Source organism: Schistocerca piceifrons, chromosome 9 (assembly GCF_021461385.2).
Source record: "Schistocerca piceifrons isolate TAMUIC-IGC-003096 chromosome 9, iqSchPice1.1, whole genome shotgun sequence".
Taxonomy (NCBI): Eukaryota; Metazoa; Arthropoda; class Insecta; order Orthoptera; family Acrididae; genus Schistocerca; species Schistocerca piceifrons.
Window position 1 is genome coordinate 202,092,931 of NC_060146.1, and position 14,898 is coordinate 202,107,828.

Consider the following 14,898-nt stretch of genomic DNA (forward strand, 5'->3'; position numbering starts at 1 on the left):
GAAACAATAAATGAGACTGTGAGTACACAGAGAGGTGCGGTTAGCAGTGTTTGCAATGAGGTAAAGGGCGATAATGAATTAGCAGAGGTAACTGATTGGCGTGTGCAGATCGACGATCTGTACAAGGGCCTAAAGCAATGTGAGTGGGAGGATTTTAAGAAGGAGTATGAGGCGACGAAATTAGATGGTGGAAAGAGAAATGATAGGGGCGTCAATAAAGTGACGTGGCCCAAATTTGAAGAGGGGAGAATAAATAGCGCCGCGCAAAGTACGTGTGCTGCCGATAAGAGGAAGGTTAATGATAGGAAGGAATTGGAGGATGAAATCCTCAGCATTGACGAAGAAATAACTTCTGCTAACAATCCGCCAATAGTACAAGCTGCTACCGAGAGGCACCGTGGAGAAGGGGCAGATGATTACCTGAAAGTAATTAAAGTCCACGAAGATTACACTGAATATGAAGTCACAGTAGATGTAAATAAAGCTGATGATGAAGCCGTTTTGCCAAAAGAGGAGATTGAATTAAAAACCAAGCCTGACGACAACACCGAGGAAGAACTTAGTGCCTGTCTCAGAAAAGCTTTTATGTTAGAACCTGAAAGCGATCCGGAATGGTCGGATTCCGATGATAGTTCAGATGATGAAACATACGCAAATACAGACAAAATTGAATTTACTAACTTTCCCTATTGTGCAAAAGTAGCGTACTTAAGCGAATCTGATGTTGAGGAAGAGAGTAGTGATGACTCTATTGAAGATGAATTTTCAGGTGTAAAAGAAAGTGAATATACTTTTACTGAAAGAGGATATGAGAAAATTAGTGAAAATAAAGGGGATGCAGTTAAGTACGATATTGTACCTAACGATGACGAAGTGTCAAAACAAAATCCAGACGTTGAAACAGAACAAAGAAAGAAAGAGCCACCTGATGACTCAGTGTTTATTTTGCGAAGAGTTCAAGTAAGCAAAGACTTTGAACTCCAGAAGCCTAAGAAGCCACCAGACTTCAGTGACTGTTTCATGAACTATAAAAGACTGCCTTGTTAATGAAGAGACGAGCAGGGGCAGGATGTTGTATTTGTAAATATTATTAATATTATGCAAGACTTTATTGTTACTGTAACTCAGTGTTAGCTGAAAGTGAATTATTGTTTTGTTAAATTAGAGCCTGGGGCAGGTTCATATCGGAATTTGAGAATGTCATGAACACATTACATCATGAAACTACAGGATTCCCACCGGAAGAAATTTTGTTAGGCAGAAGTAGTAAAAGTTTAATTGAAGAAAAATTAGAGTTTCCACCTTGTACAAGTTTGGGATTGAATCAAAAGAAAGAATTGGTAATAAAAAGGGCAAAGCACAAAGCTGAATCTAGGTCTAGAAGACACGATAAAAATCTAAAAGTTTCAAAATTTAAAATTGGAGATTATGTTCTTTTAAAAACCCACGAAAAATCTAGTGAACTAAACCATGAAATTTCAAAATTTATATATATTTATAATGGACCATATATAATACAGAATATTCCACACGATAATGCTTACTACCTGATCTACCCAAAATCCAAAAGACCTTTAGGTGTAAGAAATATTGTGGACCTGAAACTGTATGTTCCCAGGAACGAGTAATTGTGCTGTATCTTATGCTGAACCCAAGTTATTTGAAATGTAACTAACCTTTGTAAATGTCTGTATACCATTGAAAGTGTGCTAATGTAGTTATGTGAGTTTCAGATTACCAATTGTACTGTAACTGTAAAAATGTATGGAGGAAAGGACTGAAAAGAAAGGATAAATGCTATCAGCCAGATAAAAGATGGAACTGTCAAAAATGAAAATGGGCAGTGTATGAACCATAATATGAAGGACTGCCAAATACCAATGAGGGCAGATAAATAGTCGATGGAAAATTGTAAATGTAATCCAGAGGATGTGACAATATGAAGTGAAATGGACTGCCCAAATCCGCATAATAGGCAGCAAATATGTGTAGTTAATTTTCTGAATAATTTGTGTGTGTGTTTTGTTTAGTAAGTTAGGAAATGGACTGCTATTCAAAGCAAGCAGCGACAAATTATCGTATAGTGTATACGAAAAATGCATTTGTTTTTGTAGTTAAATGTTTGTATTCCAGGATTTTAAATTATTTCTTTGAGAAATTTGGGAAAAAATGATTAAATTGCTATTTTAGTAATGTTATGATGGGAAGTTGGACTGTGCAAAACGCACTTAAGTAAATAACGAGATATTGGTCTTGGTATGTTAAAATAGTGTAAACCTATATACAGTGAGTGGAAGGAAATATGTAGTGTAAATCTTCTTGAACGTTTACGTAAAGATTCAGAACCAGTGTATAATTGTTAAATTTAGTGTTCCCATAAAATTTAGACTTAAGAAAATTTTCTGGAAACAGGGGCATGTGTAACAATAATGTACCTATAATAATTTTTTTTCTTTATGAATTTAGATAAATTTTTCTTTCTGAATTTATGTAAAGTAATATAAGTAATGTTTTGAATTTCTTTTTCTTTTCGTGTCATGTTAAAGAAACTGTAAGCAACTTTTAAAATTGAATGTTATTATTTGTGTTAGATTTCAAGCAATGTAATAATCAAAGGGAAGTGTATTTAATGTTAAAACTATTATAAGATGTGAAAATTGTAATTTATACACTTGGTCCATACGTAGGTAATGCATTAGAATATCTGTAGTAGAAAACCTGTGGTGAATACCCTACCTGTAGGGGAGCGGGAAAAGGTGGATGCAGGCGAGCGCGGGAAAACGCACACTGGCGCGGTTCGGCACAACGGGCTCAGTATTACAGTCGGAGTTGGGCATCGGTCAGAGGAACATGTACTGTACCGAGGAGGCTATCTAGGAAAAGTGGATTCCATCAAGCCTCGGATGGGCCGATTCCGACGACTACTTGGCATGGCTATATTCTTAGGCACAAAATTGGAAAGATTACGACGCTAAGAAGAAGGAAAGTGCCGATGCAGTGAGAGCCTTAACCGTGCTTGTATGTGTGCTGTGCTGCCCGCTATCTCGCTGCCCGCCACCCGCCGCACCGACGTGCACAGGTCAAACATTTATTTCATCTTTAGAAGTGTATCTGTGTGGACCAGCGTCGAAACTGTTTCTAACTGTTCAATAATAACGTGACTTTTACCAGAATTGCCTTAGCCGTTACTCATCCCTATCACTGACCTAGACAGGGTCCTTACCACATATTGTGCAACCCGAGTATCCCGAACTGAAAGTTCAAAGATAGTATTAACGAGACTTATCAGTAGACAAAGCTATGCTATAAAGCAGTTTAAATTAAGGTGTGGTAATGTAAATGTTAGTAAAGAACAACAGTTTGATTAAATTGAAAGATAAATTTTGAATTGAGCTAGCAATGTTATTTAATTAATTTGAGACAGAAAGAATGATAACTAATTAATTCAGAAATAAAAAAAAAGAGTAGTTATCCACAGATTGATAATTTTGAGTGTTAATTTACCTTCAGGACTTACTAGTTTCAGTATAACGACCATAACAGTTTCAGGGCCCCCCCTTCTCTTGCCCATTCTTGCACATATTGAAGTGTACTGATCAGATTTGAACAGCAAAGTTAAGTTCTATATTTAACCTAAGTGTATTAGTGTTTCTCTCAATTTTAATAGTGACATTGTATGTGTGTTTTGAAAATTGCTAATTCTAGGGTAATCTATGCCCGATTTCAGTCTGATCAATATACAAAATGCAGTTCGTAGTAATCATTGCTGTGTGGTGTTGTGTATTTATAGCTCGTCCAAATTAGTACAAAAGAAGGAAACCTTAGTTCAGTAGATTCTTTCTGGTTCCAAAGTTTGCCCTAAAACGCATCATTACTACGTGTCATTATGCTTGTACATGCAACCACTTGTACAAGGAAAAACTCACTCAATGCCTAATTAGGCTGGCGACCGTATTATTAATCATTGGTAGTATCTACTGTGTGTACTTCTTGTCCATGCGAACGCGTAATTGTACTTTACATTTGCTTGACGCATCACTGTAGTTACTGACTGAATATAAGTCCGAATTGCTTCCATTAGGTACACGCGGTCAAGTTATGTACTAAATCCTTGTTTACAAGGTGAAGCCCGTGAACTTACTACAGTACAGGCTTTATAGAGCTAACGCACGTCCGACAGGGCGGTAGTGTTACACAGCCACACAGCTGGTCTGATATTCCGTAGGCTCTTACTTTGTTTATCAGGCGACAGTGCGGAACTGTATCGAACGCCTTCCGGAAGTCAAGGAAGATGGCATCTACCTGGGAGCCTGTATCTAATATTTTCTGGATCTCATGAACAAATAAATCGAGTTGGGTCTCACACGAGGAGACAATCCCGACGGAGAAACAAGCGGGTCGTGATATCTGGAGGTGGCAGTCCCATCGTGTGACTCACCCTGTGCAGCGCTCATAATGCAACTGGGGGACTGTTATTACTGAGAACCCTTGGAGAAAAGCATGGGGTGGAAGCACAGTCAACAACTATGACGACTGGAAACTAAAACCGTTCGACAAATTGGGAACCAAAGGTCGTCTGAGAATAGTGACAAGGCATTTAAAAATTGTGACAAGTTAAAGAAAAGAAAATGGCTACAGCTTTAATAACAGACACAAAAAAAATTAAAGGGCTCAAAATATTTAAAGGAATACTCAGTGATTTATAGTCGAGTACCACAGGAATCAAGAGCATTGCCAGAAGTAGCAATTCTTATAAACAAGAAAAGGAAAATGAAGATATACTCATACCATTGTTGGAAGTGACAAATCTAAGACTAGTGCTGATTTGGGAGTAAGACATGCATGTACTTAATCTCTGATTACTTTAAAAATCAACACACATCAAAAAAGTTTTGCATGACCCCGGTTCCGAGAGTTCCGGGACCTGTACAGAAAACTAGAATAGAGATCAACATCAACATCATTTCCGCCCTTTTTATTGTTCAAGAAAACCACACATTGCATGTTGTACCACCATACAGCGAGACCTTCAGACGTGGTGGTCCAGATTGCTGTACACACCAGTACCCCTAATACCCAGGAGCACGTCCTCTTGCACTGATACATGCCTGTATTCGTCGTGGCATACTATCCACAAGTTCATCAAGGCACTGTTGGTCCAGATTGTCCCACTCCTCCATGGCGATTCGGCGTAGATCCCTCAGAGTGGTTGGTGGGTCACGTCGTCCGTAAGCAGCCCTTTTCAACTTATCCCAGGCGTGTTCGAGAGGGTTCATGTCTGGAGAACATGCTGGCCACTCTAGTCGCGCGATGTCGTTATCCTAAAGAAAGTCATTCACAAGATGTGTACGATGGGGGCGCGAATTGTCGTCCATGAAGCGAATGCCTCACCAGTATGCTGCCGATATGCTTGCTCTGTCGGTCGGAATATGGCGCCTTCCATGACCACCAGCGGCGTACGTCAGCCCCACATAATGCCACCCCAAAACAGCAGGTAACCTCCACCTTCCTGCAATCGCTGGACAGTGTGTCTAAGGCGTTCAGCCTGACCGGGTTGCCTCCAAACACGTCTGTGACGATTGTATGTTTGAAGGTATACGCGACACTCATCGTTGAAGAGAACGCGATGCCAATTCTGAGCGGTCCATTCGGCGTTATGTTGGGCCCATCTGTACGCGTTGCATGGTGCCGTGGCTGCACGAAAAGCATTATTCAACATGATGGTGTTGCTGTCAGGGTTCCTCCGAGCCATAATCCGTAGGTAGCGGTCATCCACTGCAGTAGTAGCCCTTGGACGGCCTGAGCGAGGCATGTCATCGACAGTTCCTGTCTCTCTGTATCTACTCCATGTCCGAACAACATCGCTTTGGTTCACTCCGAGACACCTGGACACTTTCCTCGTTGAGAGCCCTTCCTGGCATAAAGAAAGAATGCGGACGCAATCGAACCGCGGTATTAACCGTCTAGGCATGGTTGAACTACAGACAACACGAGCCGTGTACATCCTTCCTGGTGGAATGACTAGAACTGATTGGCTGTCGGACCCCCTCCGTCTAATGGGCGCTGCTCATGCATTGTTGTGTACAGCTAAAGGGACTGTGTCTGTGATACAATATCCGGAGTCAACGTCTATCTTCAGGAGTTCTGGGAACCGGGCTGATGGAAAACATTTTTTAATGTGTGTATATTGACGACATGCTGAGGCAGTGGATAAGTAAATTATGTTTTTATACCTATGATTTCAACAACGGATTCTTCTATGACATATCTATTTGCTGATAATCGATTTGTGACTGCTGATACAGAAAACACAGGAATCACAGCTACTTATTTTGTGTTGTATTTTTTTTTCTAGCATACATTACAGCGTAAGCGAGTGAAAGTACAAACATCTAAAAAAAAAATGGCGAAGCAGGACCGGCTAGATGATAAATGTAAGGATTCAGAAGCATTTATCACTAGGGAAAATATAGATACCGTCTACAGCAAAATTAAAGAGGCCTTTGGAGAAAAGAGAACCACCTGCATGAATACCAAGAACTCAGATAGAAAACCAGTCCTAAGCAAAGAGGGAAAGCAGAAAGGCGGAAGGAGTATAGCGGGTGAATTAGACAGCTAACCAGTTCCAATAAGTGATGGTATTCAATTAACCTTAACCCGTCTTCATCAGAAAGACAAGCAACAAACTTCAGATTAGCAAACAATCAGTCAGTAAAGCAATCTAATGTCTCCAAAAAAATGTTCAGATGTGTGTGAATTCCTAAGGGGCCAATCTGCTGAGGTCATCGATCCCTAGACATACACACTACTTAAACAACTAATTTATGCTAAGAACAACAAACGCACCCATGCCCGAAGAAGGACTCGAACCCCCGGCGGGGGGGGGGGGGGGGAGGGGGCGCAATCCGTGACATGGCGCCTCAAACCACGCGGCCACTACGCACGGTCAACGTCTCCACATGACTTTGAAAACAGCTGTTAAGGTTCGGTGACCGTGTCAGAATTATATTAGAACACATAAGCTCTCTGTCACAAAGTCAAAATTGACCAGGTTTCGACGCTACTGTGAGCGTCGTCTCCAGAATTTGACTAACTGTTCTAAAACATATTAGGTATATAATATATTAATAAAATTAAAGTTTGCACTGACTGGAAAAAGAAGCAGTACTTACAAGTCAGATATTAAAAAAGATCTAAGCCGGAAAGGCGACGTCATGAATAGTTGTAAGTGAGATGGCGAGCCGCTAAGGGCTGCTCGTACTGTCTTGTTGCAACAACTATTCATGACCTCGCCTTTCCGGCTTAGATCTTTTTTTCATATGTGACTTGTAAGTACTGCTTCTTTTTCCAGTCAGTACAAACTTTAATTTTATTAATATATTATATACCTAATATGTTTTAGAACAGTTAGTCTAATTCTATCTATTCTGTTGGAAAATACTGCCTGGAACGCTATTTATGAATGGCAGCACAAACGGTGGAACCACAGCACTGATTTAGAAATTTGCAGTCAGGGTTCCACGAGAGTGCTCCTGCTATTATGCGATATCGTAGCCCAGAGCATAACTGTGGGTGTCGGTCCAGTGTGTTTAGCATGCAGATGGAGTAGTTTCAGGTGCGGACCTGCCCTCCTTCTAGCCAATACACGGCCGTAGGTGACACCGAGGCAGGGCCAGCTTTCATCGGTAAACGGAACAGACCTCCACCCCGCCCTCCAATGACCTCTCGCTTGACAACACTGTAGTCGGTTGGCGCTGGATTGGGGTCAATGGAATGTACGCTACAGGCCGACTGGCTCTGAGCTGTCATGCAAGTAACCGATTTGTAACAGTTCGTTGTCCCACTGTGATGGCAACAGGTGCTCAAATTGCTGCTGCACATGCAATAGGAAGTGACAGAGCCGCACACCGAGCACGACATGCTTCCCACATGGCCGTCCGTAGCCCGGTCTTCTTCAGACCGTACGTTCTCTTGACCACCACAGCTGCCAGCAGACATTTGCAGTGGCTACATTCCTGCAAAGCCTGCAGTATCACAGAAGAAACATGCAGCTTCTAGTAGACTACTACACGGCCTCGTTCAAACTCAGTGAGGTGTTGACAATGGAGTCTCTGTCGCCTTAAAGCCATTCTTAACTATCATCAGCCCGCAATTTACAACCTCAAAGAAAGGTAATTAACGCTCATTGCACCCTCATAGTGACGCTGGTCACTCTACTACGAGGGCAGTTCAATAAGTAATGCAACACTTTTTTTTTCTGAAACAGGGGCTGTTTTATTCAGCATTGAAATACACCAGGTTATTCCCCAACCTTTTAGCTACACAACACTATTTTTCAACGTAATCTCCATTCAATGCTACGGCCTTACACCACCTTGAAATGAGGGCCTGTATGCCTGCACGGTACCATTCCACTGGTCGATGTCGGAGCCAACGTCGTACTGCATCAATAACTTCTTCTTCATCCGCGTAGTGCCTCCCACGGATTGCGTCCTTCATTGGGCCAAACATATGGAAATCCGACGGTGCGAGATCAGGGCTGTAGGGTGCATGAGGAAGAACAGTCCACTGAAGTTTTGTGAGCTTCTCTCGGGTGCGAAGACTTGTGTGAGGTCTTGCGTTGTCATGAAGAAGGAGAAGTTCGTTCAGATTTTTGTGCCTACGAACACGCTGAAGTCGTTTCTTCAATTTGTGAAGAGTAGCACAATACACTTCAGAGTTGATCGTCTGACCATGGGGAAGGACATCGAACAGAATAACCCCTTCAGCGTCCCAGAAGACTGTAACCATGACTTTACCGGTTGAGGGTATGGCTTTAAACTTTTTCTTGGTAGGTGAGTGAGTGTGGCGCCACTCCATTGATTGCCGTTTTGTTTCAGGTTCGAAGTGATGAACCCATGTTTCATCACCTGTAACAATCTTTGACAAGAAATTGTCACCCTCAGCCACATGACGAGCAAGCAATTCCGCACAGATGGTTCTCCTTTGCTCTTTATGGTGTTCGGTTAGACAACGAGGGACCCAGTGGGAACAAACCTTTGAGTATCCCAACTGGTGAACAATTGTGACAGCACTACCAACAGAGATGTCAAGTTGAGCACAGAGTTGTTTGATGGTGATCCGTCGATCATCTCGAACGAGTGTGTTCGCACGCTCCGCCATTGCAGGAGTCACAGCTGTGCACGGCCGGCCCTCACGCGGGAGATCAGACAGTCTTGCTTGACCTTGCGGCGATGATGACACACGCTTTGCCCAACGACTCACCGTGCTTTTGTCCACTGCCAGATCACCGTAGACATTCTGCAAGCGCCTATGAATATCTGAGATGCCCTGGTTTTCCGCCAAAAGAAACTCGATCACTGCCCATTGTTTGCAACGCACATCCGTTACAGACGCCATTTTAACAGCTCCGTGCAGCGCTGCCACCTGTCGGAAGTCAATGAAACTAAACGAGACGAAGCGGGAATGTTTGAAAATATTCCACAAGAAATTTCCGGTTTTTTCAACCAAAATTGGCCGAGAAAAAAAATCTGTTGCATTACTTATTGAACTGCCCTCGTATTATGCGACAGGCACGAAATCCGGACATCGTCTTTCAGATGTAGAAACAAGCATACCAAATTTCGTTTATGTTGCAGAACTCCTTGGTGTTGCAATTTTTTTCCCATTAGCTCGATACTGAGCGCAGAACCTGGGCTCGCCTGAAACGACATTGTGTTGCCGCCCCTGTTTCCAGTATGTCCTTGTGTGCTCCACTGCCGGCACGTCTTCCTTCACTGCAGCAAGGGTAGCTGCTACAGCGGTTGCCGTGCTGACTGTGGTGCTCCAGACGTATGGAGACTGGCTGTGCAAACAGGTCTATTTCCAGACACAAGACATGTCATATAAATGATGACTAACTGAAACCCTCAGCTGCAGACAGGTGTCGTTGATATACATCGATGGGGACAGCTGAAAGTGTGTGCCCACGGTCATCAACAGTATTCTGTTCATTCGAGAATGGGCAAATGTCTATAAGGTACATTACATATGTAGAATTGTGGACAGTTGGGAATGTGAGTCTCACGGGAAGCGTGCAAGGGATATGTCCCTACAGTCGCGCTATTCATCTGTGTCCTCGGTGGCTCAGATGGATAGAGCGTCTGCCGTGTAAGCAGGAGATCCCGGGGTCGAGTCTCGGTCGGGGCACAAATTTTCAGCTGTCCACATCGAGGTATATCAACAACACCTGTCGGCAGCTGAGAGTTTCAGTTAGTCATCATTTATTCCAGGGAAAAGCTGCACGGTCATCAACAGTATTCTGTTGTTCCGAGAACAGTTACTGTCTTCATTTACATGTCATATAGTTGTACAATCCTGCACGATTCGGTAGCTCGGTACGGGCTTTTGGTGAAGTTTCGAGAACATATCTTCACCGAGGAGTCAAGCAGTATATTGCTCCCTCCTACGTATATCTCGCGATGAGGATCAAATCAGAGAGATTAGAGCCCACACAGAGGCATACCGACAATCCTCCTTTCCACGAACAATACGAGAATAGAATAGAAGGGAGAACCGATAGAGGTACTCAAGGTACCCTCCGCCACACACCGTCAGGTGGCTTGCGGAGTGCGGATGTAGATGTAGACTGAACGGACAATGTGTCTGTCCCCTCGGGCGCTAGTCATGTGGGACCATTGAGATCCTGCTTGGAACTGAGCATGGCGCTTCTAAACCTACTGATTCCGTATCCGCATGACACTCATTGAATCGCAAACAGCGCAGGAAGCAATATCACGCAGGTCTCTACCATTACTGCCTGTTGTAACCACATGAGTCTTTCATTCTACAGATGGCAATTTTCCACTATTACCAGAACACGATATGGAGACTAACAAGAGAAATTTTCCTCTTGAAATTCAGCCACTACTGAACTTGAGACTGGCGGTTTATAAAAAACAACTGACTAGAGTGTTTGGTCTACATTTGATGCTGATCTTCAGGTAAATTATTTCCCGTTTGGCGGTAATAATCCAGAACATATGAACCACTTTTTAAGGTGTGGCATAGCCAGAAACTGCTATGCGATATAGTTTCATTTTCTGCAACTGTTTTGTAGTTATTTTCTTGCAAGTACTAGACATGTGTGACTGGGAGGAAACTATCGTATTTTTCTCGCTGGGGAAACATGCTGCCGGTGTGGTCTCAAGTTCCTGTTGGCCAGCAGTTGGCGGTGTGTGAATCTCATTAGAAGGGGAAGCATCCCTGGGCAGTTGGGCAGTTTTTGGCGGAAATTGGTCCACGACCTGCTCTGCACTTTTGTCAGCAGAGCCGGTACGTGTCCTTACAAAGCAGAGAGGACACCATGCCGCCACTTCCGCCCCCACAGTATAATTTTCAATGACACTTTTGCCATAGCTCGCTACTTAGCAATCATATACAACCGCTCGCTCACCGATAGAGCAGTACCTACAGATTGGAAAATTGAGCAGGTCGCACCAGTGTTTAAGAAGGGTAGTAGGAGTAATCCATCGAACTACAGATCTATATCATTGACGTCGGTTTGCAGTAGGGTTTTGGAGTATATATTGTATTCAAACATTATGAATCACCTCGAAGGGAACGATCTATTGATACGTAATCAGCATGGTATCAGAAAACATCGTTCTTGTGGAACGCAGCTAGCTCTTTATTCGCACGAAGTACTGTAATGGCCGCTATCGACAGGGGATCTCAAGTTGATTCCGTATTCCTAGATTTCCGGAAAGCTTTTGACACCGTTCCTCACAAACGACTTCTAATCAAGCTGCGGGCCTATGGGGTATCGTCTCAGTTGTGCGACTGAATTCGTGATTTGCTGTCAGGAAGGTCGCAGTTCGTAGTAATAGACGGCAAATCATCGAGAAAAACTGAAGTGATATCAGGTGTTCCCCAGGGAAGCGTCCTGGGACCTTTGCTGTTCCTGATCTATATAAATGACCTGGATGACAATCTGAGCAATTCTCTTAGGTTGTTCGCAGATGATGCTGTAATTTACCTTTCTAGTAAGGTCATCCGAAGACCAGTATCCGTTGCAAAGCGATTTAGGAATGATTGCTGTATGATGTGGCAGGTGGCAGTTGACGCTAAATAACGAAAAGTTTGAGGTGATCCGTATGAGTTCCAAAAGAAATCCGTTGGAATTCGATTACTCGATAAATAGTACAATGCTCAAGGCTGTCAATTCAACTAAGTACCTGGGTGTTAAAATTACGAACAACTTCAGTTGGAAAGACCACATAGATAATATTGTGGGAAAGGCGAGCCAAAGGTTGCGTTTCATTGGCAGGACACTTAGAAGATGCAACAAGTCCACTAAAGAGACAGCTTATACTACACTCGTTCGTCGTCTGTTAGAATATTGCTGCGCGGTGTGGGATCCTTAACAGGTGGGATTGACGGAGGACATAGAAAGGGTACGAAAAAGGGCAGCTCGTTTTGTATTATCACGTAATAGGGGAGAGAGTGTGGCAGATATGATACGCGAATTGGGATGGAAGTCATTAAAGCAAAGAAATGTTGAAATGTGTGTGAAATCTTATGGGACTTAACCGCTAAGGTCATCAGTCCCTAAGCTTACACACTACTTAACCTAAATTATCCTAAGGACAAACACACACACCCATGCCCGAGGGAGGATTCGAACCTCCGCCGGGACCGGCCGCACAGTCCATGACTGCAGCGCCTTGGACCGCTCGGCTAATCCCTCGCGGCAATAAAGCAAAGACGTTTTTCGTCGCGACGAGATCTATTTACGAAATTTCAGTCACCAACTTTCTCTTCCGAATGCGAAAATATTTTGTTGAGCCCAACCTACATAGATAGGAATGATCATCAAAATAAAATAAGGGAAATCAGAGCTCGAACAGAAAGGTTTAGGTGTTCGTTTTTCCCGCGCGCTGTTCGGGAGTGGAATGGTAGAGAGATAGTATGATTGTGGTTCGATGAACCCTCTGCCAAGCACTTAAAAGTGAATTGCAGAGTACTCGTGTAGACGTAGATATAGAACATCAAACAGCGGAACATCATGGAGCCACCCAACCAGTGTGTGGAAAACGGTTGTTTTCGCTCCAAAATTTTGGAGTAGCCAATCAAGTGAGTCATTCCTGCCAACCATGCTTGATGCGGTTGACCAATCGAGGAGACAGGCCAGTAACAACTTCCTGCTTGTAAATGTGCGTTCTATACACCAAGAGGGGAAGTTTCTGCAGTCCCCCCTATTTTTCTGTAAATTAAGGGATATTCACGTTCATTAAATTGGTAGCAGCACTGAGACGTCCCCTCCATGGAGAGTTTTTGGAATGTATATATCCAGGTTGAAGCAGCAAATGAAAATTTGTAGCAAGGCCATGATTTGAAGCCAGTTCTCCCGCTGACTAGGTAGGTGAGCTAGCCACCACGCCAGCCTGGGACAGTAGCTTCGCACGACTGCATGGACCACCCTAGCATGCCTCTCTCCTCAGTGCAATTTCCCATTCATGCCTCAGGCCTCTTAGTGTTCCCACTAAACTAAACCAGCACTGCAGAGACTCACCGCCTGTATTAGAATAGCGCCTCAGCATTGAGCGAAACAAGAGAGCAGGTGGCCCACTTTGAATCCCGGCCTCGGTACAGACAGTCATTCGTTGCTTCAGTATGCATAGATGTCTGAGCCTTCGAAACCTCTCTGTACCCATGACTAAAGCACCTATGCCTGGATTTCAGGCCGGAAACTGCATTTATATCGATGCTGAGGTGCTATTCCAATACATTTGGAGATCCTTTTTAGTGCTGTTCGAGTTTAGGGAGAGTACCAAGTGGGCTGAGGTTGTTGTTGTTGTGGTCTTCAGTCCTGAGACTGGTTTGATGCAGCTCTCCATGCCACTCCATTCTGTGCAAGCTTCTTCATCTCCCAGTACCTACTGCAGCCTACATTCTTCTGAATCTGCTTAGTGTATCCATCTCTTGATCTCCCTCTACGATTTGTACCCTCCACGCTGCCCTCCAGTACCAAATTGGTGATCCCTTGATGCCTCAGAACATGTCCTACCAACCGATCCCTTCTACTTGTCAAGCTGTGCCACAAACTCCTCTTCTCCCCAATTCTATTAAATACCTCATCACCTGTTATGTGATCTACCCATATAATCTTCAGCATTCTTCTGTAGCACCACATTTCGAAAGCTTCTATTCTCTTCTTGTCTAAACTATTTATCGTCCACGTTTCACTTCCACAGAAGGCTACACTCCATACAAATACTTTCAGAAACGACTTCCTCACACTTAAATCAATACTCGATGTTAACAAATTTCTCTTCTTCAGAAACGCTTTCCTTGTCATTGCCAGTCTACATTCTATATCCTCTCTACTTCGACCATTATCAGTTATTTTGCTCCCCAAATAGCAAAACTCCTTTACTACTATAAGTGTCTCATTTCCTAATCTAATTCCCTCAGCATCACCCGATTTAATTTGACTACATTCCATTATGCTCGTTTTGCGTTTGTTGATGTTCATCTTATATCCTCCTTTCAAGACACTGTCCATTCCGTTCAACTGCTTTTCCAAGTCCTTTGCTGTCTCTGACAGAATTACAATGTCATTGGCGAACCTCAAAGTTTTTTAATACCTACTCCGAACTTTTCTTTTGTTTCCTTTACTGCTTGCTCAATATACAGTTTGAACAGCATCGGGGAGAGGCTACAACCCTGTCTCACTCCCTTCCCAACCACTGCTTCCCTTTCATGTCCCTCGACTCTTATAACTACCATCTGATTTCTGTACAAATTGTAAATAGCCTTTCGCTCCCTGTATTTTACCCCTGCCACTTTTAGAATTTGAAAGAGAGTATTCCGGTCAACATTGTCAAAAGCTGTCTCTACGTCTACAAATGCTAGAAA